Here is a 23,383-nt window from a genome sequence, read left to right on the forward strand (position 1 = left end):
GAAATTATCACTATTCAAATTAATTGGTGATTCCATTTATGTTGGAAAGTTTCGTTGAAATGGAGGAGAAGTGGTTGGAACGTCTACAAATTGAGGATGTGCCGCAACTGCTTCATAACAATCCCATTTGTCAAATGTTTTATTCATGTCCTTGAAATATAATCCTTGAGCTTGAGTTATCTAAATAAAATGACAAATTATGCATATAAGTTATCATACAAATAATATATAACATATGATTGTGAAAAATAAAAAATCTTACCTAATCTACCAAATTGGTTCTGCTTGCACTATGTCTACTAGCTTGATTCTTCACACAATGCCATTTGTTTAGTGCTCTTTTCAATGGTGTCCAATGTGAATCAAGAGTAACATTTGAAAGATGTTCGACATGAGGATTCTCGGGAGTGCCACACCCATTTTTTGCATAATCTTCATCAATTTTCCCCCATAAATTGCTCTTGTTTGAATATCGACCGGTGATCGGATCAACGGATTGTCGAGCTCACGAAATACATAATCGTAATTCTTCGGAAGGAAGCCAATTAGTACCCATTAAATATTTAAATATATAATAATTTCAAAGAAAAATAAAATTGGGAAGATAGAAAAATGAGTATTGTAAAATTTGGAACAAGCAGTAAGTAGAAGAAGCACAAGGAATAATATATATACATAAATATTGGACCGTTGTTGCATCAAAGATATAGCCGTTATGGTGTAAAAAGTAAAAAAAACAGGGGACACACTGATTGCCGGCCGTTGCAACGTCCGTTGAAAATCAAAGCTGGGGTTGCTGAATTGATGGACCTTCAAAAATTGAAGCCATCAATTTTTCAGCAGTGCATGTTCATTTTGGTGTGCCCCATCAAAAAAGTAGCTGAATGAATTTAGAAACCTGCCCCGGTGCATATGCTCTTATATATAATGCATCACAGAAAATTATGACCAGTAACCAATTATCCAATTTCCATGTTTAGCTACATAACTATGAATACCTACACCGTTATCTATAAGATTCATGTTGTGCGTATTTGACCAGCATTACTTTTAGTAATAGGAAGCTGAATCTTGCTGAAACAATAAAATCAAAAGATCAAAGATAATATACCTGATACATTGTCGAGCAGATCAGAACAATCTGAACACAGTAGAAATGGATGTAGCTAGCCAAGGACTTGGTAAAAATCTCCTTCCACATTGTGAAAATGATGACACTGAGCTAGGTGTGAAGAGAAGGTGGTACAGTGTATCCGATAGTGCAATGACTGAGCTAAAAAAACAAGTTTGTTTAGTAGGTCCTCTTGTTTTGGTTAGTCTTTTGCAGTACAGTCTTCAAACAATATCAGTTATGTCGTCGGACATCTAGGAGAAGTGTATCTCTCAGGCGCATCTATGGCTACTTCTTTTGCTGGGGTTACTGGTTTTAGCTTGATGATAACCTTTTTTTCTCTTTCACTTTAATTTATTTCCGGCTTGGATAACTATACTGTTAGATATTTTAGTGTAATTGGATTAACTAGTTGACCAATGTGATTTTAATATTTCATCAAACAAGTCGGGAGAGTGCGGAGTGCATGCTTGTTTGAGTTTATTATGATTTTCGGTATTGGTGGGGGTTGGTGTTAATGTGAAAAGACATGTCTTTTAGACACAACCGTATACCTCAAAGGATGTGTCTTAGGACATGACTTTTAGACATGTATGGATGTGTCTTAGGACATGTCTTTTGTACATCTATGGATGTGTCTTAGGATATGTCTTTTGGACATGTATGGATGTGTCTTAGGACATGTCTTTTGGACATGTATGGATGTGTTTTAGGACATGTCTTTTGTACATGTCTTTTGGACATGTATGGACGTGTCTTAGGACATGTCTTTTGGACACCTATATAATACTTGCAACAGATTTGGTCATTAATATAGAAAAAATAAAAGGTTGGTTGTTGAATTCACACAAAATACATCATTCTCTGTTCTTATATTCTGATTTTATCCGGTTGAAAAGTTTCGATAACCACAAAATTGTTTCAATCTGAAATTGTTTGTAAAGACTTCAGAATAATCCAAGTTATCCTCCATTTTTCTACAACAAAGATTGAAACAAGTTTGTTTTCTGAAGATGGCGAACAACGAATCTGTAAAAGACATGACTAGCAAGTTTGAAAAACTAGACAAGTTTAAGGGACATGACTTTAGAAGATGGAAAAAGAAGATGCATTTCTTGTTAACCACATTAAAAGTTGTGTACATTTTGAGTACTTCAATGCCAGAAATGATTGAGGAGGAAACTGTAGAACAGACTAGAAGACGCTGCAAATGGGATAATGATGACTACATTTGTCGGGGTTACATCTTGAACGGTATGTCTGATTCTCTTTTTGATATATGCCAAAATGTTGAGTCTGCAAAAGAATTATGGGATTCCCTTGAATCCAAGTACATGGCTGAAGATGCTTCTAGCAAAAAGTTTCTGGTTAGTATTTTTATTAACTATAAAATGGTTGATACTAGACCGGTCATGGAACAGTATAATGAATTGTTAAGGATTTTGGGACAGTTTGTTCAACACGACATGAAGATGGATGAATCCATTTCGGTTTCCAGTGTTATAGATAAACTGCCACCCTCGTGGAAAGATTTCAAACACACCCTGAAATATAATAAGAAAGAGATGACTTTGGTTGAACTTGGAAGTCACTTCAGAATTGAAGAGGCTTTAAGGGCTTAAGAAATTGAGAATAATCCTAAGGGAAAGAATCAAGTCGGTAACTCTTCTGTAAATATGGTTGAAGATGGTGGATCTTCTAAGAATTCAAACAAAGACAATGGTAAGAAGAGGAAGTTTAAAGGAAATAGCAATACCTGTTCCAACAAGAAACCAAAATTGGCATGTTGGAAGTGTGGCAAACCTGGTCATTTCAAGAAGGATTGCCGGGTTGGTAAAGGCAAGCATAACGCTGGTCCAAGTGGATCTAAGGATCCAGAAAATCAACAAGGTCATATTTTAGTACAAAATTATAATTTTGGGCAGAATTATGTGTCACTAATCTCTGAGGCATTTTATGTGCAGGATGATAATGTTGCATGGTGGATTGATTCTGGAGCAACAAGTCATGTGTGTAAAGATCTTCGTTGGTTTGAAGATTTTCAACCAATTGAAGATGGATCTATTTTAAAGATGGGAAATGTTGCAACTGAACCAATAAAAGGACTAGGAAATGTAAAGCTTGGTTTTACTTCTGGAAAATATATATTATTAAATAATGTCTTGTATGTTCCCGGAATTCGAAAGAATCTCTTGTCTGCTGTTGTATTGAATAATTGTGGTTACAAACAAGTGTATGAAAGTGACAAGTATATCTTGTCAAAGCATGGTACTTTTGTTGGCTTTGGTTATTTATGTAATGGCATATTTATGTTGAATTTTAATGCCTCATTTGATGATGAATCTGCTTGTATTGCTTCTAATAGTGCTAGTAATAATTTGAATAAATCTAAATTGTGGCATGCTAGACTGGGACATGTACATTATAAAAGAATAAAGGATATGTCTAAAATGAGTCTCATACCGGCTATTGATATAAACAATGAGAAATTTAAAACATGTATGTTAACTAAGATAACCAGAAAGCCTTTCAAGGACGTAAACAGAATATTTGAAGTGTTGGAACTGATACATAGCGATTTATGTGATTTTCATGCTACATCTTCGTTGGGAAATAAAAAATATGACATTACATTTATTGACGATGCATCTAGATATTGCTATGTTTATTTGTTGAATACTAAGGATGAAGCTCTTGATAAATTTAAAATCTATAAAGAAGAAGTAGAGCTACATAAAAGTACTATGATTAAAAATCTGCGTACTGATAGAGGAGGTGAGTATTACGATCCAGTATACTTTCAATCTACTGGTATAATACATCAAACCACTGCTCCTTATACACCACAACAAAATGGTGTGGCAGAAAGGAGGAGTAGGACTTTGAAAGAGATGGTTAATTCCATGTTATCCTATTCGGGTTTGAATGAAGGTTTTTGGGGTGAGGCTATGTTAACAGCCTGTTATTTGTTAAATAGGATTCCTACTAAGAGGAATAAATTTACCCCTTATGAACTTTGGTATAAAGAGCCACCAAAATTGAGTTTTCTGAGAGTTTGGGGATGTAGAGCAGTTGTAAGGCTCACTGAACCCAAAAGGAGAAATTTGGGTGAAAGAGGTTTAGATTGTATTTTTGTGGGGTATGCTGAGCATTCCATTGCATATAGGTTCTATGTATTAGAATCTACTGATTATGTATCTGTGAATACGATTATCGAGTCAAGAGATGCTGACTTTGATGAAAATAGATTTACATCTATACCTAGACCAAGAGACATGATTCAGAATTCTTTCAGTAGGAACCCGGTTCAAACTGAAGAATTCATGGACCTTCTGAACCAAGGAGAAGTTTTAGAGCTAGAAAAAACAAATCATTTGGACCTGATTTTCAACTTTATTTGGTTGAAGGTTCAAGAGATGAGGTTGAGATTGAGTCTGAGTACCAATATTGTTTTATTATTGAGGAGGATCCAAAAACATTGAATGAAGCAATGACATCAAGGGATGTTGCATTCTGGAAAGAAGCTATTCAGGTTGAGATGGTTCTATCATGAATAATAACACATGGGAATTGAGTGATCTACCTCCTGGTTGTAAAGCATTAGGAAATAGATGGATCTTCAAAAGAAAAATGAAAGTGGACGGTACCATAGACAAATTTAAAGCTAAATTGGTTATACAAGGCTTTAGACAAAAAGAAGGGATTGATTACTTTGATACTTATTCTCCTGTTGCTAGGATTTCTACTATTAAGTTGTTGATAGCACTTGTATCTATACACAACCTTGTAATTCATCAGGTGGATGTAAAAACTGCATTCTTGAATGGTAAATTAGATGAGGAGATTTATATGAAACAACCAGAAGGGTTTGTTATGCCTGGTAGTGAGCACAAGGTGTGTAAATTGAAGAAATCTTTGTATGGTCTTAAACAAGCACCAAAAGATTTGCATCAAAAATTTGATAGTGTGGTTTTGTCTAATGGTTTTCTTCTTAACCAAGCAGACAAATGTATATATAGCAAGTTTGATGCTTCTGGTAAAGGAGTTATAATTTGCTTATACGTAGATGATATGTTGATTTTTGGTACTAACCAAAATCAAGTGGATAAAACCAGGAAATTTTTGTCATCTAATTTTGACATGAAAGACTTGGGAGAGGCTGAGGTGATTCTTGGTATAAAGATCAAGCGTACGAAAAATAGTATTTCAATTTCTCAATCTCATTATATGAAAAAGATTCTGAAAAGATTTAACTTTAATAATTGTTCTCCAGTTAGCACTCCTATTGATCCTAGTCTTAAGCTAGTATCTAGTAAAGGAGTTGTAGTATCTCAACTTGAATTCTCAAGAGCGATTGGTAGCCTCATGTATGCCATGATAAGCACTAGGCCATATATAGCCTATGTTATTGGTAAGCTTAGTAGGTTTACTAGCAGACCAAGTTCACATCATTGACAAGCTTTAAGCCGGGTGTTCAAGTACTTAAAAGGAACCATAGATTATGGTTTGACTTATACCGGATTTCCTTCGGTTCTTGAAGGTCATTCAGATGCAAGTTGGATATGTGATAAAGAAGATCATTCTTCCACGAGTGGTTGGGTATTCCTTCTTGGGGGAGGTGCTATTTCTTGGGCATCAAAAAAAAAGAGTTGCATTACTAACTCAATAATGGAATCTGAGTTTGTAGCATTATCAGCTACTGGTAAAGAAGCTGAATGGCTAAGAAATCTGATTTATGAAATTCCATTATGGCCTAAACCGATATCTCCCATATTTATCAGATGTGATAGTGAGTCTGCCTTGACTAATGCTTATAGAGAAGTGTACAAAGGCAAGTCTAGACACTTAGGTGTTACACACAGCATGATTCGAGAGCTTATCATGCATGGTGTTATATCAGTGGAGTTTATAAGAACTCAATATAATTTAGCCAATCATTTGACCAAAGGGTTGAGAAGAGATCTTGTGTACAAATCGGCTATAGGGGTGGGATTAAAGTCCATCTAAAATATCTCATGTTGAGATACCCAATTCCCATCTAATATGACATTAGATGCTGAATTCAATGTGGAAAGCTTAACATCTAGTGATTGGAACACATTAATAGTATCATCCCAAGGTATGTGTTCCGACCTGCAAGTTGAGGAGGTTGAAGTTTATCTTCTTAATAGTTCTTTTGAAAAATTGCATATGCATGTGCAAGAATAAAAGAGCTACCTATGTGAGCATGAAGTTTAGCCGCTTCAAGAAGTTATGACTTGACTTTATTATGCTTATGAAGGATTAGGACACAAGGCTAGTAAAAGATAGTGTCAAGTGAGAACATGTGAGAATGTAAATTTATGTGTATATTATCTTCATGTATTCATTATGAATAACAGAGGTTTAATCAGTTGTGATACCTTGATATTCGAATATCTGGAATATGTAATATACTAATATAAAATTCAATCATCATGATATTTCATTTATGCATAAATTTGTTGTTTGTAGTGATTTTGTTTAGTTAATCATGGATTACGCTAAAATGGGGGAGGATTATTAGATATTTTACTGTAATTGTATTAACTAGTTGACCAATGTGATTGTAATATTTCATCAAACAAGTCAGGAGAGTGTGGAGTGCATGCTTGTTTGAGTTTATTATGATTTTCGGTATTGGCGGGGGTTGGTGTTAATGTGAAAAGACATGTCTTTTAGACACAACCGCATACCTCAAAGGATGTGTCTTAGGACATGTCTTTTGGACATGTATGGATGTATCTTAAGACATGTCTTTTGGACATGTATGGATGTGTCTTAGGACATGTCTTTTGGACATGTATGGATGTGTCTTAGGACATGTCTTTTGGACATGTATGGACGTGTCTTAGGACATGTCTTTTGGACACCTATATAATACTTGCAATAGATTTTGTCATTAATATAGAAAAAATAAAAGGTTGGTTGTTGAATTCACACAAAATACATCATTCTCTGTTCTTATATTCTGATTTTATCCGGTTGAAAAGTTTGGATAACCACCAAATTGTTTCAATCTAAAATTGTTTGTCAAGACTTCAGAATAATACAAGTTATCCTCCATTTTTCTACAACATGTACTATGATATTAATTCTATATCCTTTAGATGTTCAGAATTTTTGATATTACTGCAGACACTACTACAAAATGTAATGTTAAGTTACCAATTCTGTTAAGCCTTAAAGCTTTAAATAGGTTTAATTAATATGAATATTAGTGTCGCATTTTTTTTGTTAATATACGTAAGCACTCATAAATTGCTCGAATGGATTTTGAAGCGAGGGGGATGCTAACATCAAAGAATGATACTACTCCAGACACTATTGCTGTTAACTTAAAACAGACCTTCAAATAGCTTAGTGATGCTGCAGTCGTCAAAACAAGGATCTTTAAGTTGGTTTCTCATCATTTCTTCTTGCATGGTGGATATCCTGCTTTCGTGATTGTTGACCAATAGGTAAATCTTTTTAAATTTTCTAAAGGGGAAGGTTATTTGAACAAAATGGCATCCTGTAAGTGGCCTGATAATTAAGCAAATCATTAACAAATAACGAAACAGGGTCTTTCAAAATATAGAGTTTTTCTGTGAATTAGAGGATTAAATTTAGAACATATTTCTTTATCCTGATTAAAATGTCACTTTTACATATGCACAGTAGGGAAACCTTTTAATGTATGCCTCTATGTAAACAATACAGAGATATTACTGATCTCACTACCTCAGTTTATTCATTTTCATAAAGAACAGACATTTGATACATATTAAACAATTTCTAAAGCCGGGCATGTATTTTACTTCTAATTAGTTGGGAATGGGAAGTGCGCTTGAGACATTTTGTGGACAAGCTTATGGAAAAAAAGAGTATCATATGCTCGGTGTACACATGCAGGAAGCTAAGCTAGTGCTTATGCTTATTTGAATTCCTATATCAATACTTTTGAGCTTTACTAGTGATATATTTACATTTTTGGGACAAGACCCCGAAATATCAATACAATCATGTGTGATGCTTGATACCAGCTATTTTTGCCTACGGTCTACTTCAGTGCCAACTTAGATTCCTACAGACTCAAAACAATATAAATCCTTTGATTTATAAGCACTTGTATTACAAGTTTACTCCATCTTTTAATTTGCTGGCCCTTGGTTTTCCACTTTGGCTTTGGTTTTAAAAGCAGGGAGACAAAATAAACCACTAAGGTTTTATTATAATACTTAATAATAATGATATATATCTCAATGTTTATATAATAAACTGTTACAAGCTAAATTACGAAAACATCTTTAATATAATATATCACTAATAATATATAATAAATATATATTCTAACATTACCCTCAAACTCACGATGCTGCAGCATTAAGAATTGAGAGTTTGTCAGACAATAACCAGAAGCGCGAAATCGAATGAGCTTTGGTAAAAATATCTGCAATCTGAAGTGAAGAAGAGACATAAGGTAAGGTGATAGTACCCTGCTGCAAGTGATGACGGTAACATGACAATCAATCTCAATATGTTTAGTGCGTTCATGAAAAACAGAATTACGAACAATATAAACTACACTCTTATTATCGCAATATAGCTAAGCAGGATGAGTAAGCTTAATACCCAAATTTGCAAGCAACCAATGTAACCAAACAACCTCACAAGAAGTAAAAGCCATTGCATGATACTCAGATTCTGAAAATGATCGAGAAACAACATCTTGTTTCTTACTTTTTCATGAAATTAGAGAATTACCAAGAAAAATACAAAAACTTGTAGTATTCTTGCGATCCTCGGGATATCCAGCCCAATCAGCATCACTATAAGCACGCAACTCGAAAGATGAAGTAGAAGAAAATAATAGACTCTGAAACTGAGTCCCTCAAAGGTATCTGAGAATACGAAGAATAGCTCCCCAATGCACAGTAGTAGGAAAAGTGACGAACTAACTTACAACATGAACAGTATGCGCAATATCTGGATGAGTAACAGTGAGATAAAAAAGACTACCCACAATAGTACGATATAAAGTAGGATATGCCAAAGGAAGACCATCAGATGATGAATATCGAACATTTATCTCAAAAGGAGTATCCACAATCTAATTATCAGTAAGGTGAGCACGATCAAATAATTCAGCAATATATTTAGGCTGTGATAAAAGATAACCCTGTGACGAAGTAGCAACCTCGATCCCCAAAAAATAACGAAGAAAGCCTATGTCTTTCATAGTGAAACAACGAGCCAGCTCCCATTTTAACGACTCAATACCAACACAATCATCACCAGTAATAATCATATCACCAACATACAAAACCAAGAGAATATGACCTGCACTTGTACAATGAACAAATAAAGCAGAATTATGATGACTAAAATGAAAATCGAGTAAAATAGGTACTGTGGCAAATTTCTCAAACCAACAACGAGATGCCTGTCGGAGACCATATTGTGACTTACGAAGTCGACAAACATAACCAGGGCTATGAGGAAAATCATGAGCAGGTGTCATATAAACTTCCTCATGTAGAACACCATACAAGAAATCATTTTTAACATCTAACTGAAATATGTTCCATTTGGAAACTGAAGCAACTACAATGTAGAGTACGAACCTTCATCATCTGTGCAACGGGTTCAAAGGTCTCCTCATAATCCAAACCATACTCCTGAGAATAGCCTTTAGTAATAAGCCGAGCCTTATAGCACTAAACAGAACCATCAGATTTCATCCTAATTTTATAGACCCAACGACAACCAATAGCATGTTTCCCTGGTGGTAAGGGAACCAAGTCCCACATATGTGTCTCATGTAAAGTAGTAAGTTCCTCAACCATAGCTGCCTGCCAAAGAGGATCACGAAGAACATCTCTATAAGAAACATGCTCAGATAAACCGTGAAAAGATGTAATAAATGAGGAAAATGAAGTAGAATAAGATGAATAAGAAAAATCAGGAAGTCGAGTTGACTTACGAATACGAGTAGATTGACGAGTGGGAGGAGGAGGATCCAAAATCTCTTGAGAGGATTGAGTAGTCGTAGACGGGGGCGGAGATGGGGGAATCTGAGATGTCTCAAGAACTGAAGTACTAGGAGCCGCGGGCAAAGTTTCCTCAACATCCGAGTCAAAGGATCAATACAAATGAGATCTGCCTGTGTCATATTATGGGAACTAGCAGGGACAAAAAAATATGGAATATGCTCAAGAAACACAACATGATGAGAAACATATAAATTTTGTCTAGCAGGATCAAAAAAACTATTTCCTTTCTGACTGATACCATAACCCAAGAAAATATACAAAGCAGATTTAGGAGTTAATTTTTTACGCTCTACATGTGGGAGAAGGACAAAACAAGTGGAACTCAAAACACGCAACGATGAATAGTCTGGAACATCTCCATATAATTTCTGAAAGGGATACAAACTCGAATTATGAAAAGTAGGAATCATGTTAATCACATAGGCTGCAGTAAGAAGCGCTTCCCCCCAAAACACACTAGGAACCTGAGTGGACAACAAGAAGGAGCGAGCTATTTCTACAATATGACGATGTTCTCTTTCAACAACTCCATTTTGTTGAGGCATGTTTGTACACGAGTTTTGACGTATAGTTCCATCAAAAACAACTGGAAAATTTCAATAGAAGTGTATTCACCCCCAAAATCACAACGAAAACATTTAATAACAGCAGAATGTTGAGTATTTACAAGAGCACGAAATTCTTTGTATATATCAAGAAAATCAGACCTATGTTTCATCATATAAACCCATGTAAAATGAGTATAATCATCAATAAAGGACACATAATATCTAGAACCCACCTTTGTGGGTACAGGTGAAGGTCCCCACATGTCAGAACGAATAATATTAAAATGTGCAACAGTAAAAGATACACTTTTATAGAATGGCAAAGCAGCAAATTTATCCAGTTTACAACCACTACAATCAGAAATATCATGAGTTTTTAAATGTCCTAAAACTCCTGTAGAAACCATATACTATAAACGAGGGGCAGACATATGGCCCAAACGAGAATGCCAAAGATAAAAATTTGACGAAGAATTACTCAAAGGAAAAGATGATAAATCAACAGTAGAAGCTCCAATATCCGAGACTTTTAGTTCATCCAAAACATAGAATCCCCCTTGCCTACGACCTATCCCAATCACTTTCTGAGATCTTTGGTCCTCAACAAAACAAGTGAAAAAAGAGAATGAGAGTAAGTATCCAGATGCACATAACTGACTCACAGAAACCAAATTCATCTTACGAATGGGAACATAATATACATCAGATAGGGACATGTTTGGTGTGGCAACAGAACCAACACCTTCCAATAACATGGGAGAACCATCAGCAGTCATAATAGACAAAGATGCGGTAGAATACAAAGATATAAAAGATGATAAAGTTGGAGACATATGATGAGAAGCACCTGAATCCCAAATTCATATGAAAGAAGATATACCTAATGAAGTGGAGGTTGACAAACCTATTGAAGAAGATACAGACATAGCATGTGGTTGAGAAGTGATAAACTGTAAAATTGCTCAAGCATATAAGGATCCAAAGCTGGAGCAGCAACTGAATTAGTAATGGGTGGCGATCGAGGTGTCCAAGTAGCGGGACCCGAAGGAGGCTGAGGCTGACGTGGTGAAGGAGGTGTCTAAAGATGTTATTGCTGCTGAGGTGAACGAGATGTCCAAGGTCATTGTTGCTAACGTAACTGTTGAGGTGTACGTTGTTGCATGACAAATAGTTGAGGACACGAAGACCTTAAATGACCCTTATCTCTACATTAAGAACATTCATCTTAAAGAGGCCAGATAGACCTATTTTGAATACTACCGGATGAACGTGGAGGAACGGTAAAAATAGAAGGAGTACCAGATGATAAATTTTCCTTAGCACCGTTAGATTTAATACGAATCTCCTCCGCTAAAAGTTCATTAACAACAGAATAAACTGATGGAAGTGGAGTACGATGCAAGATTGTCCCTTGCAAAGGTTCAAAATTAGAACAAAGGGCCATTAAAAATTGTACCAAATGTTGTTCTTCTCGTCTCTTGACATAAGCAGCTACTGTAGTCAATTCTAGCTGGTTCAGTCAATGCAAGTTGATCCCAAAAAGAAGACATGGCAGAATAAAATTTTGAATAGACATATTTTGTTGTTGAAGTGCACGAATATCCATCTCTAATTGATACTGTTTAGCAAAATTGGATTGTGTATACAACCTGGATAGATGATCCCATACCTTTTTAGCCGTTTCATACTTTGCTAACAGGGCACCAATAGAATGTGTAACAAAATTTTTAATCCATGTAATAAATTTTGAATTCTCAGCCTCCCAAACCTCAATTACTTTTGCAGAATCATCAGTCTTAGCATCTGCTGTTTTAGTCTTAGTATCATTATCACGAACATAACTCCACTAAGTTTTTCCACGTAAATTGTTTTTCATAACATTACTCCAATATGAATAATTTGTACCATCCAACTGAACATTAATCGACTGAAGAGAATCATCTTTACCGAAAGCCATGACAATAAAACAAACAACCTCAAATAAAATAGAGCAATCAACAAACTAATTTTTCCATAACCTAGCTCTTGATACCATGATAAAAGCAGAGAGACAAAATAAACCACTAGTATTTTATTATAATACTTAATAATCATGATACATGTCTCAATGTTTATATAATAAACTGTTACAAGCTAAATTATGAAAACACCCTTAATATAATATATCACTAATAATATAAAATAAATATATATTCTAACATTTGGATCAAGAGGCGATGCTATTTCTAGTGGGATTTCGTACTAGTTTAATGTACTAGTTCTGGGAATGTACATCAAGTTTTCACCAACATGTGAGAAAACATGGACAGGATGCTCTATGGAGGGTGTTAAAAACCTTTCTATCTTTCTTTCATTAGTCATCCCCTCATCTCTTATGGTCTGGTGAGTTTGCTTCCTTAACTGCCAATATTATCATTTCTTTATATCTTAGGTACAATAGCAACTTGTATATTTGGAATAATGCAGTTTGGAGTTTTGGTCATATAAGTTTCTTGTTCTCATGTCTATCCTTCTTACTAATCTGAAGCTAGAGAGGTCGATGATGTCGATCTGGTACCTATTTTTCATTAGTTCATTCTATTTTATTGTGCACATTACCTAGATGTTTTTTCTTATGCACATTTAACTTTTAATATGAGAAGTTAATTTACCATGTTGATTATTAGAGTTGCAATATCAGGAATGTAGTACTATTATTTTCTCTAAAACAGAGGCCACGGTTTACTATCACTTCATATTATTATTCACTTATTGTTTTTATTGAATTTTCAGCCAGAACACATGCTCTGTGTTCTTCAGAATCTCATATGGTTTCGGCAGTGCATTAAGGTAAGGGGCTGGAGTATGTTTTAATTTTGACTTAATTTAACACTATCGGCATGCTATTCGGACAACATACTGAGTGACTCGCTTGCCTACTATGGTAAAAAAGCACAAAAGTTTCAAATGAGCTGGGTGTCGAAAATCCCTGTGCAGCAAAGCTTGCAATACAGGTAGTTATATTCATGGTCGTGGTAGAGGGAGTTTTGGTTGCCTTTGCTTTACTTTCAGTTCAAGGTGTAGGGGGCTATATCTACACAAACGAAGACGAAATTGTAAAGTATATAACTACAATGCTTCTTGTGTTTGCCGTATCCAATTTCATGGATTGAATGCAAGATGTACTCTCAGGTACGAGCTTACTTTTAAGTTATTAAACAAAAATCTTGCTCAAAGTCTCAGACCGTGTCGAATAAAATATATGAACTCAATTCATTGTATTGTGCCCCAAACCCCAACGGATATCTGCAGCATGTCTCACTTAGTAACAAGTGGTTGGTAGGTTGAGTCTTGTAGGCATGTGTATCTAAATTTTCACAGTTGACCAAAAATAAACATCTGTTGAATCTGTATAATAGTAAGGATTTGTTAAGAAACATCCGTTAATGCATAGAACTCAGTATCCGTTGATGGATTTATCCGTTGAAGTACCGTGTGGATTTATCCATTGAAGCTTAGTGTGGATTATCCGTTGATGGATTGATCATGTGCATTATCCGTAGATGGACAGATCCTGACATGCCTGCAACATGATTTGCTACATATACATCCTAATGAATGGATCAGGATTTGTCGAGTGCAAATACTGATGGGCTGGCTATATCAGGATTTGTTATCAGGATTTAACAAAACCTGATAATGACTGTTATGTTTCTGATTATGAAAATATTCTATTAAATGCATATTAAGTCATATTATTTTTTTAATTAATGCATATATTCAGTTACGTTTTTTGTTGTATTATATACTAAACAAAATGTTTGGAATAAAAATATGTGTCGATTATATACATGTGAAACCCTAGCTGCTATATATCTCTCTTTCTCTCCTCCATAACATACTGATTAGCATACGTTTTCTGGGCAAACTGGGTCAGGTCGCTGTTGAACTTTACGTATCTGTGGACGAATTTATCTGAGCTGTTGTATCCTAGAAGTGATATTGCTGGAACCCAACACAGCGTAAGTGGGGCAATAATATCTTTAAGAATAGTCTAGACTACTCGAAGACTAGGCGCCTCAGCTGTTCATAGTTCTTTCAGATTTTTTAAAGCTTATGTTAGAGCTAAGTATTTTATCCTCTCTTTGTCAATTCAGTTACTGATATATCTTATTATTTTGCCTTCATATTTTTTTTGTTATTTGGTTTAATTTCCTGTTCTTGTTAATTTTTGATATATATAACCGCCTCATTGTTGCACGTAGTGTTAGTAAATATACCCAACAATCTTGAAGAGATTAATTTTTATATAGTGTAATTAGCAAGATGGTTAACAAAACTGCTGATGTTCAGAAAACTGTTGAGACAAGTTCTGGTTCTGGTGTTACTGCATCCATTGATTGATCCACATATCGTTTTCCACAGCCTGTTGATTTATTGGGTATGCCTGATAAATTCAGTGGTGGAGCTTCTTTTTCTCATTGACAGAAAAAGATAAAGCTCTGGTTAACGGTTAAGGGTCTATGGCCAGTGGTGCAGTATGATCCTCCTGTGTTGGATCAAGAAAAAATTGAATCTGTTAAGGCTTATGCTTTATAGGGTGGCTACGGCAGCCATTTTGGCAGCCTTGGCGAACACCTTGTTCGATGTTTATTCATCAGATGCCTATACTGCTAAGGTCTTATAGGATAAGCTGTACCAAACTCACAATACTGATTCTCAAGGACTTGAGAAGTATTCTGTGGCTAGGTTCCTTGAATTCAAACTGGTGGATGGAAAATCCATGACAGAAAAGGTTCATGAGTTTGAGATGTTAGTTCATGCTTTGGGTGAGTCCGGTATGGTCTTACCTGAGAAGTTTCGGGTTATGACAGTGATTGAAAAGCTCCTTAAGTCTTGGGAAGAGTTTGCTCTCTCCCTGAAAAGATAGAAAGGAGAGATCACATGGACTAACTTGATGTTAGACATCTCTGTGAATGAGTAGCACAAGTCCAAACAAGGACATGTGATGCCTGCTGAATATGGAAGCTCGAAGGTGAATATAGTGACTGTAGGACAGAGATAGAAAGGCAGTGACTAAGAAGGCTAACACTAAATATGACAAGAATAAGGCTAAGAAACCAAAGGCAAACAAACCATGTTGGTCTTATGGACAGGTTGGTCATTGGAGTAAATATTGTCTTAGTAAGAAAGCTAAGAAAGCTGGAGTGGTAGCTCAAGCATATACTGTGCTTGGACTTGGAACTACAAGTGGGCCTGTATCTAACATGGTTTTTGGTGAGGTTGTTGCCTTTAAAACCAATGACGGGTATTTTACTTACAACCCTGTACTAGTTTCCACTTTTCTATCACATAAGTGGTTGATTGATATTGGAGATAATGTGCACATTTGTGTTGATATTTCTTTGTTTGTATCTTATCAACAGAGTCATGGAGTGACAGTGACGATGGGGAATGTTAGTGCTGCACAAGTGCTTGGAGTAGGAAACATGGACTTGAAGTTTACTTCTGGGTTTATTATGTCTCTTACTAGAGTGCATCATGTACCCTCTATTCGTAGAAATATAATAAGTGGAAGTTATGTAGTTAAGAATGGGTTTGAAGTTTTTTGAAATGTTATAAAGTAGTGATTACTCACACTGGTACATTTTTTGGCAAGATTTACTTGTGTGATGGTTTATTTTTAATAAATGTTGAACCCGTTTTAGGTGATTTTATTAATGATAGTGTTGCACCTTCGGTTAATTGTATTAAATCATCTGATTTGTGGCACTTACGACTTGGTCATTTAAATTTTGGTGCTTTAAAGAATATGATGAATTTAGAATTGATTCCAAAGCATTCCATTGATAAGAAATCTAAGTTTCAAGTGTGTGTAACTGCTAAAGAAACAAAAAAACCTTTCCATAATGTCATTAGGGATTCAGACTTGTTAGATTTAGTTCACACGGACATATGTGAATTCGGTGGTGCATATTTGAGATACCCTCCAAATCTGGGGTCTATATTTGGTAGTCACTGACCGATAAACCAAAATATAATAGACACAACGGAATAAATTAATAAATATGACCCCTTACATGTTATCGGATGGATCACAGGTTATAGTATGAAATATGCACTAAAACAAACCAAGTGTTATTACAACCCATAAGTCTATTTAGTTTTACAACTCATTCAAATTTTATTACAAACCTCTAGATTAGTCAAGCATTCCACAACAATCTACTTGTAAAACACACCAACTATCTATAAGAACTCAACTCCTGGTCAAACCTGGAACTAGCTTGCTCTGACTTAGCTGAAAGATCAGAATAATAAACAAGTATGAGCGAAGAAATGCTCAACAAGCAGTATATAGTTTATAATTGAACAACAATAACAATATCTAGGTAAAAACCAGAAGCTGATATAACTTTAATGTTTAAGCGACAATTTTTAACAAAACACAATTATGCACTATGTTGTTCCCGATGATCAGTCATGAAACAGCACCGGTATCCTGCAGCCATACCGTAAATATAGGTATTGGTATTCCGCAGCCATACCGTACCTATTGGATATCCATAAAAAGGCATATACTCGAGACCGGTGCCTCGGCCTCTTACGCTAACCAATAACCAATTCACAAAACAATTTTGATTAAAAGAGTCGTATCAATGACATCCTTATCCATTTAACTCCCCATTTCACATGGTCCGGAGTCATCTCAACAACTAATGGTGAAATAACTAGAACAAGTAATTATTCGCCAACCTCATCAAAAAGTTTCACTGTATAGAGTATATCTAGATAGCATAGTTATTCACTATCTATCGAATCAAAGATTTGTTCTAGCAGAACGATTTCTAGAATAAAAGGATTCCAATAATCAAATGACTGTTGGTATCTAACGCACCACAAGATTATTTATAAATAGTTCTAATATTTTGAATACTTAAAATAATAAACTATTCTGAATTTAGAATAGGGGAGAAAACTTGCCTGGTATGCTTAATAACTTTCACTATAACCTTGGCTTACATCTGCTAGCTATCAACTCCGTCTAACCCTTGACTGCACTCCATGCTACTCGATTCTATAAACAAAAGGACTATCTTAATTGACAGAACCAAACTCAATCGACATAACTATACGTCTTGGCGTCTACCCGATCATTTATAACTAATCATTGCATTTTAAAACTGTAAACGAATAGCATGCATATCACGTACCACGTAATCATATTATTCATATAAAACGTAATTACATATTCTATGTAACACATAAGTTAGATCGTCAAAAGATAGGTCTCAGTACGTTTAGAATTGAAATCAGGTCAATAACTGTATTTATCGATCAAATACCGGCTCAGAATGACTCGCAAATCAAATGACCTTGTTATACAAAAGAAATTAGGTCTCAAAAGTATTTTTATTGGAAGCGCAATGTTTTTTTGACTATATATACGTTCGTTTCGTATTAAACGGACGAACGGTTTATTTATTACGAATAAAATAAGAATAAAATAGGAATAAATCAATTAATAATAATATTAATTGATTTTTAAATACCAAAACATAATTTTTAAAAGTTTAAAAATAATTTTTAGGAATTATTTGAAATAGTTATATATAATTTACATTTTATTTAACTATTTATAAATAAAATCAATTTATTACATAATTTAATCAATTAATTAAATTCATAAATAATGAACTAAAATAAATTAAAAATAATTAAATAAAATTGTATTTTTAAAAAAATAATAAAAGAAAATAATTTTTGGAATTTAAAATAATTAAGTAAATAATTTTTAGAATTTAAAATAATAATTAAATAATTTTTGAAATTAATAAAATGATTTTAGAAAATAGACTTTGAATTTTGATTTATTTTTAAAATAGAAATCTGGGAAACATAATTGGAATTAGGGGGTTAGGGTTTAAAGGGATCAAACCCGGGTCAGAATTAAACCAACTGGGTCGGGTCAATTGCTGAAACGGGTCGGTGAAGAACTCACCAAAAATGGAAAAGAAACCCAGAATCCAGTGATCCTTTCCAAATCCGGGAGCCCTGATCGGAGCCCAAAACCTCTCTAAAACTCTCATTTTTCGTAGCCAAAACATTCCTTAAAATTCCCAGAACCCAGAATCGAGCTTAACACATTCAAAACCCTGCCCAGGCTCCGATTCCGATCAAATTCCGACCCCCAAACTCGAGTTCTCCGTTCAACTACCCTAATTGTTCAAAACTCGACCAAAAATTATATTAAACGTACCAAAATAAAGCTATGAATACGTATAATCTATTAGCAATAACCATAAACACTGAATATGATTCAATCATTTAGAAAAGCCGAATCAAAATTTGACTTAATCCAATAACTCGACTTTTATAATCCTGAACTACAACATTAATAAAAATTATGTAAATCAATTCCTGGGATCATTCTCAAGCTACTAGTAACCTCAAACAATCAAAGATCAACAAGAATCAAAAACGATTTCAAGAACAAGAACATGAAAATCGATTTTACACAATACTTCATCTTGATTTGTAAAAATGGTACCAATAGAACGGGCTCATCGCGGGGATCAATTTGATTATTAGAACATCTGATTTGGTTCCCTGAATCATCCAAAATCAACAATCAAAGTTGTGCCCAAGAATTTCACCCCCAATTTGTTCTTGATTTTTCGTTTAATGAAAATAAAAAAATGAAAAAAAAGAATTAATGAGCTATTTATATTATCTCCAAAATAAATACTCTAAAATCATTTAAGGGTATTTTTATCCACTAATTAAAATAATTAGGCCCAAAAATAATAATTATGGGGAATAATTTTAAAAGCAATAAAATATAAAATTTATATCAAAATTTCCCAAAAATTGCCAATAATTCAAAAATACAAAAATAAAAGTATTTGAAATGTGTATACTTTTATAAAAATAAAAACATGAATTTTGTGGGCTTTAACGTCCCGGTGGGGTCCCGGTCCATTTATTTTTTGAAAAATAGAAACGATTCCTAAATTAACAGAAAATCCTGAAAACACATAAAATGCATTCAAACGCACATAAAATGAGATAAAACGAGTACCTCAATAAAGACGCTAATAAACACGTGTCTAGATTGCAGATTGATTCATATAAATGCAGTTTAAACGCATAACAATTAATCGAATAAAAATTATAACACGTAATATCATGGCATTAATCATTTTAATCTCATAAAACACATTATATTTATTTTTTTAACACAAAATATTGACATAACTTTCCCGAATATTACAATTTCATTACTTTTATAGATGATTGTAGTAGATATTGTTATGTTTATTTTCTTAAACATAATCTCCAATAAATGTGGAATCACATCCAAAATCTCTCATTATCAATACACCAACACACACAATTCTCCCAAAAACTCACTGGATGTGGATATGATAAATATATCAATTCCTGATTCTCAATCTTTAAAATTCTTGGAGGAGCCAAAATCTAAAGCAAGTGAGCATCATCTTATTGATGATTTGTTGGCTCACTTGCCTTTTCTTTCTGAAACCAATGATGAGTCTATGCACAAAAATCTAAAATCAATCTCCACAGACTCAACCATAGTTTCAACTCCTAAATTTTTTATTTCTACCTCTTCGACGGATATTCCTCATCCGTTGATGGGTGATTGTCCCTCGACGGATAAGCTTAACAGCATTCATCCGTTGATACTCGCAACTGATACTTCGACGGATATCACTTATCCGTTGGCAGTCATTGCACCACCTGAAATCTCTAAAATTGTTACTAGTGCAGACGACTTAGTCGTTTTATAATCACTCCTAGGTTTGAGGGAAGTGAGTGGCTTGAGTGAGAGGCTGAGTTGCTCTTAGGCAAAGGGAGAGGATAAGAGTGAACCTCCACATGCTATTTCTTCCAGCATGGTAAACGTGAGTGATAGGAGTCCCACCTTAGATGGTGAAGGTGAGGGTTTGAAGGTGGGGAGCCAAGGGGAGCCCTTGATGAAAAAATATAGAGAAAATGAGATAAAAGCAGGTATAGGAGAAATAAGGTTGGAAACCATTGCAAATGAGTCAATGAATGTCAATGAGGCAGAAAGGAACAGACTATGTCAACAAGATTACATGGCTATTATAGATTCTATTTCCGTAGATGCTGAGGCATTTACTCATCCTGTTATAGCCTACCAAACATTGGTTGTTGAGGGAAATGAGGAAGGAAAGAGGATTCTCAATCTGGTACATACTACAGCTTCAATGCTAAGAGAAAATGATGCAATCAAATCTCTTCCACCTACAGCTAGTGATGATTTTAAGTATGATTCTGGTGACTCTTTTGGTGATGAGTCAAATAGGGAAAATACTGATGAAGTTGGCTTGAACTTAGGGGGAGCTGTAGGCCCTAGTTCCTCTACAGGTACTCCATCTTGGATGCTAACCAAGTAGTGCAATTATCACCATTTAAATACCACAATGTTCAAGCTTATTTCTCAGACTCAATCAGCCATTCAAGACACCACTAATGCTAGTACCAAATATCTTCTAGAAGCCCATCTTGAATCTCTATAGCTGCACAGAATTCAGGATCTTAAACAGAATCAAGATGTGGATGAACTCAAATAAGCCATTGATACAGTAAAGAAAGACAGTAATGACAAAATAAAGGTCAAGCTTCCTGAGTCAACTATGAAGGATATTCACCAGAAATTTCGAAAGGACGGTGATCTAAATAAGAAAGTTGAGGCCTTGAGTTCCAGAATGATAGCTGTTGAGAATTCAGTTGCCAAGATACTTTCAAACCAAGAAGCTCAAACTCAATTACTTCAACAGTTAATGGCTGCTCAAACTTCAAACCCTATTTCACTTGATGATAACAAAAAGGGGGAGAAGGATGCGAATATTCAAGTCAACAAGGTGATAGTACCAGCTATTACTATCTCTAAGCCACCAACTTTGGACAACATTGATCTGATCAATCTAGCAGTAGATGAGCTCAAGTTAAAAGAAAAAATACAGAAGATTGATGACATAATTGAGAAAGTTTTTGTCTCAACTGCTACTCATGATCAATCAGTGAAGCATTTCACATAGTTGAAGCCAATCACCATGGATGATATGCAACTAGGAAGAGGAGATAAAGGTGAACCATCAACAAAGAATGAGTTCAACAACTTTGTGGGGCTAAACCCAAGCAAGCAAGTGTAACAATATCAACAAAGCACCCAATGTTGGTTGATTATTCTCCTCCTCGGACAGATGAAAAGAAGCTGATGGGTGCATCTATTGAAAGCTTCAGAATCACCAAAGATGCCATACTAAGACCAAGAATTGCAAGAATCTATAGATATGGAATAACGATTTGTGTGATGAATGGACACCCTCAGTTTGGGGAATCTAAACAAGAAAAAATAGAAGACTTGAAGCTCAGAGAAGTAGGAAGAAGCATGCCATTAAAGGAGTGAAAAGAAAACTTGAGATGCAGGCTGTTTCAACTGAAATTGAGAAGACTTTAGCTGATGAACCAAAGAAGAAGGAAGATAAACCAGAGTGGGTAAAGGGGATTAAAAAGAAAGCTAATGCAAAAAGGCCAGCTAGTCATACTAAAAAGGAAACTGATCAAGCTCAATCTACAACTACAAATCAACCGAATGTGTCCACTAAGGAACCTGTCGAATTCAAGGTTCATCTAGGCATCAACTTTCATGGTAAGCCTATCTTACCCAAGGATGAACCCATAGTTTGGGACAGTTTGCCTTTACCTAAATTCAATCTACCACTGCCCACCGAAAAGAGAAATTCAAGGAAGAGAAGTGTAGGAGTCAAGTCAAATCCACCATAACTCAAAGTGGTTCCTATGCATAAGCCTAAAGTTAATAAGGATGATCGGCTATTCATCTGTGACATCAAAAAATTCTCAGATATTAATCTTTTCTTGGACGAGCTAGATGAAGTAAGGGGATTGATGTTTACAACAAGTTGCCAGAAAGATTGGTGTTTAAATATAAGGGAGGCAAGGAGATCATTTGGCCTTTACACAGAATTTCCAATGAAAGTCACGATGTTCTTGCGAAGGTGTTCTCTACAATGAAAAAGGATATTGTTTCACCAAAGCTGCCAAATCTGAAGTACATAGCAATATCATCCAAATAAGACAAAGCTGGAGAAATCCAAATGCAATGCCTAAAGTTTTAACTATTTTATATAATAGTGATACAGTGCATTTTGGACCTTATTGGATGATGGAGTTCAGAGATGAAAAGGGTGTCAAAAGATTTTTTAGACTTGAAGACCGGTTACAAATATCAAGCAATGATATACTCAAATAATTGGAGGAGATGCTAGATCTCAATGATGGAAATGAAGCTGAATTCTTTAGACAAATCCAACACAAAATTGAGGAGAATGACAAAAGGCTGAGAAAGATGACTAGGGATTGAAGGAAAAGAAATAATCAGCTCAGACTAGAGGAGCATCTTGAAATGACATTTAACTACACTTAACTTCCTTCGTTCAAATTTTACTTTGAAGCATTTTACAATTTATCTACTGCTTACAGTCTTAATTTTTATTAGGGTGTTTTGTTATCATCAAGTTAACCTGAATTTATGCATAAAATTCTATTAGACATAAATTGGGGGAGATTGTTAGGAATATGTTGTATGCTTGATGATAACTTGACAAAATACTCTAAGT

The 23,383-nt window shown here is 34.8% G+C and overlaps 1 pseudogene; it reads left to right on the forward strand.

Annotated features, from left to right (window-relative positions):
• The first annotated feature begins 1,156 nt into the window (after positions 1-1,156).
• LOC141690530 (protein DETOXIFICATION 16-like) lies at positions 1,157-21,781 on the forward strand (annotated as a pseudogene).
• Positions 21,782-23,383: the final 1,602 nt, after the last annotated feature.

This window comes from Apium graveolens, chromosome 10, assembly GCF_009905375.1.
Source record: "Apium graveolens cultivar Ventura chromosome 10, ASM990537v1, whole genome shotgun sequence".
Classification (NCBI taxonomy): domain Eukaryota; kingdom Viridiplantae; phylum Streptophyta; class Magnoliopsida; order Apiales; family Apiaceae; genus Apium; species Apium graveolens.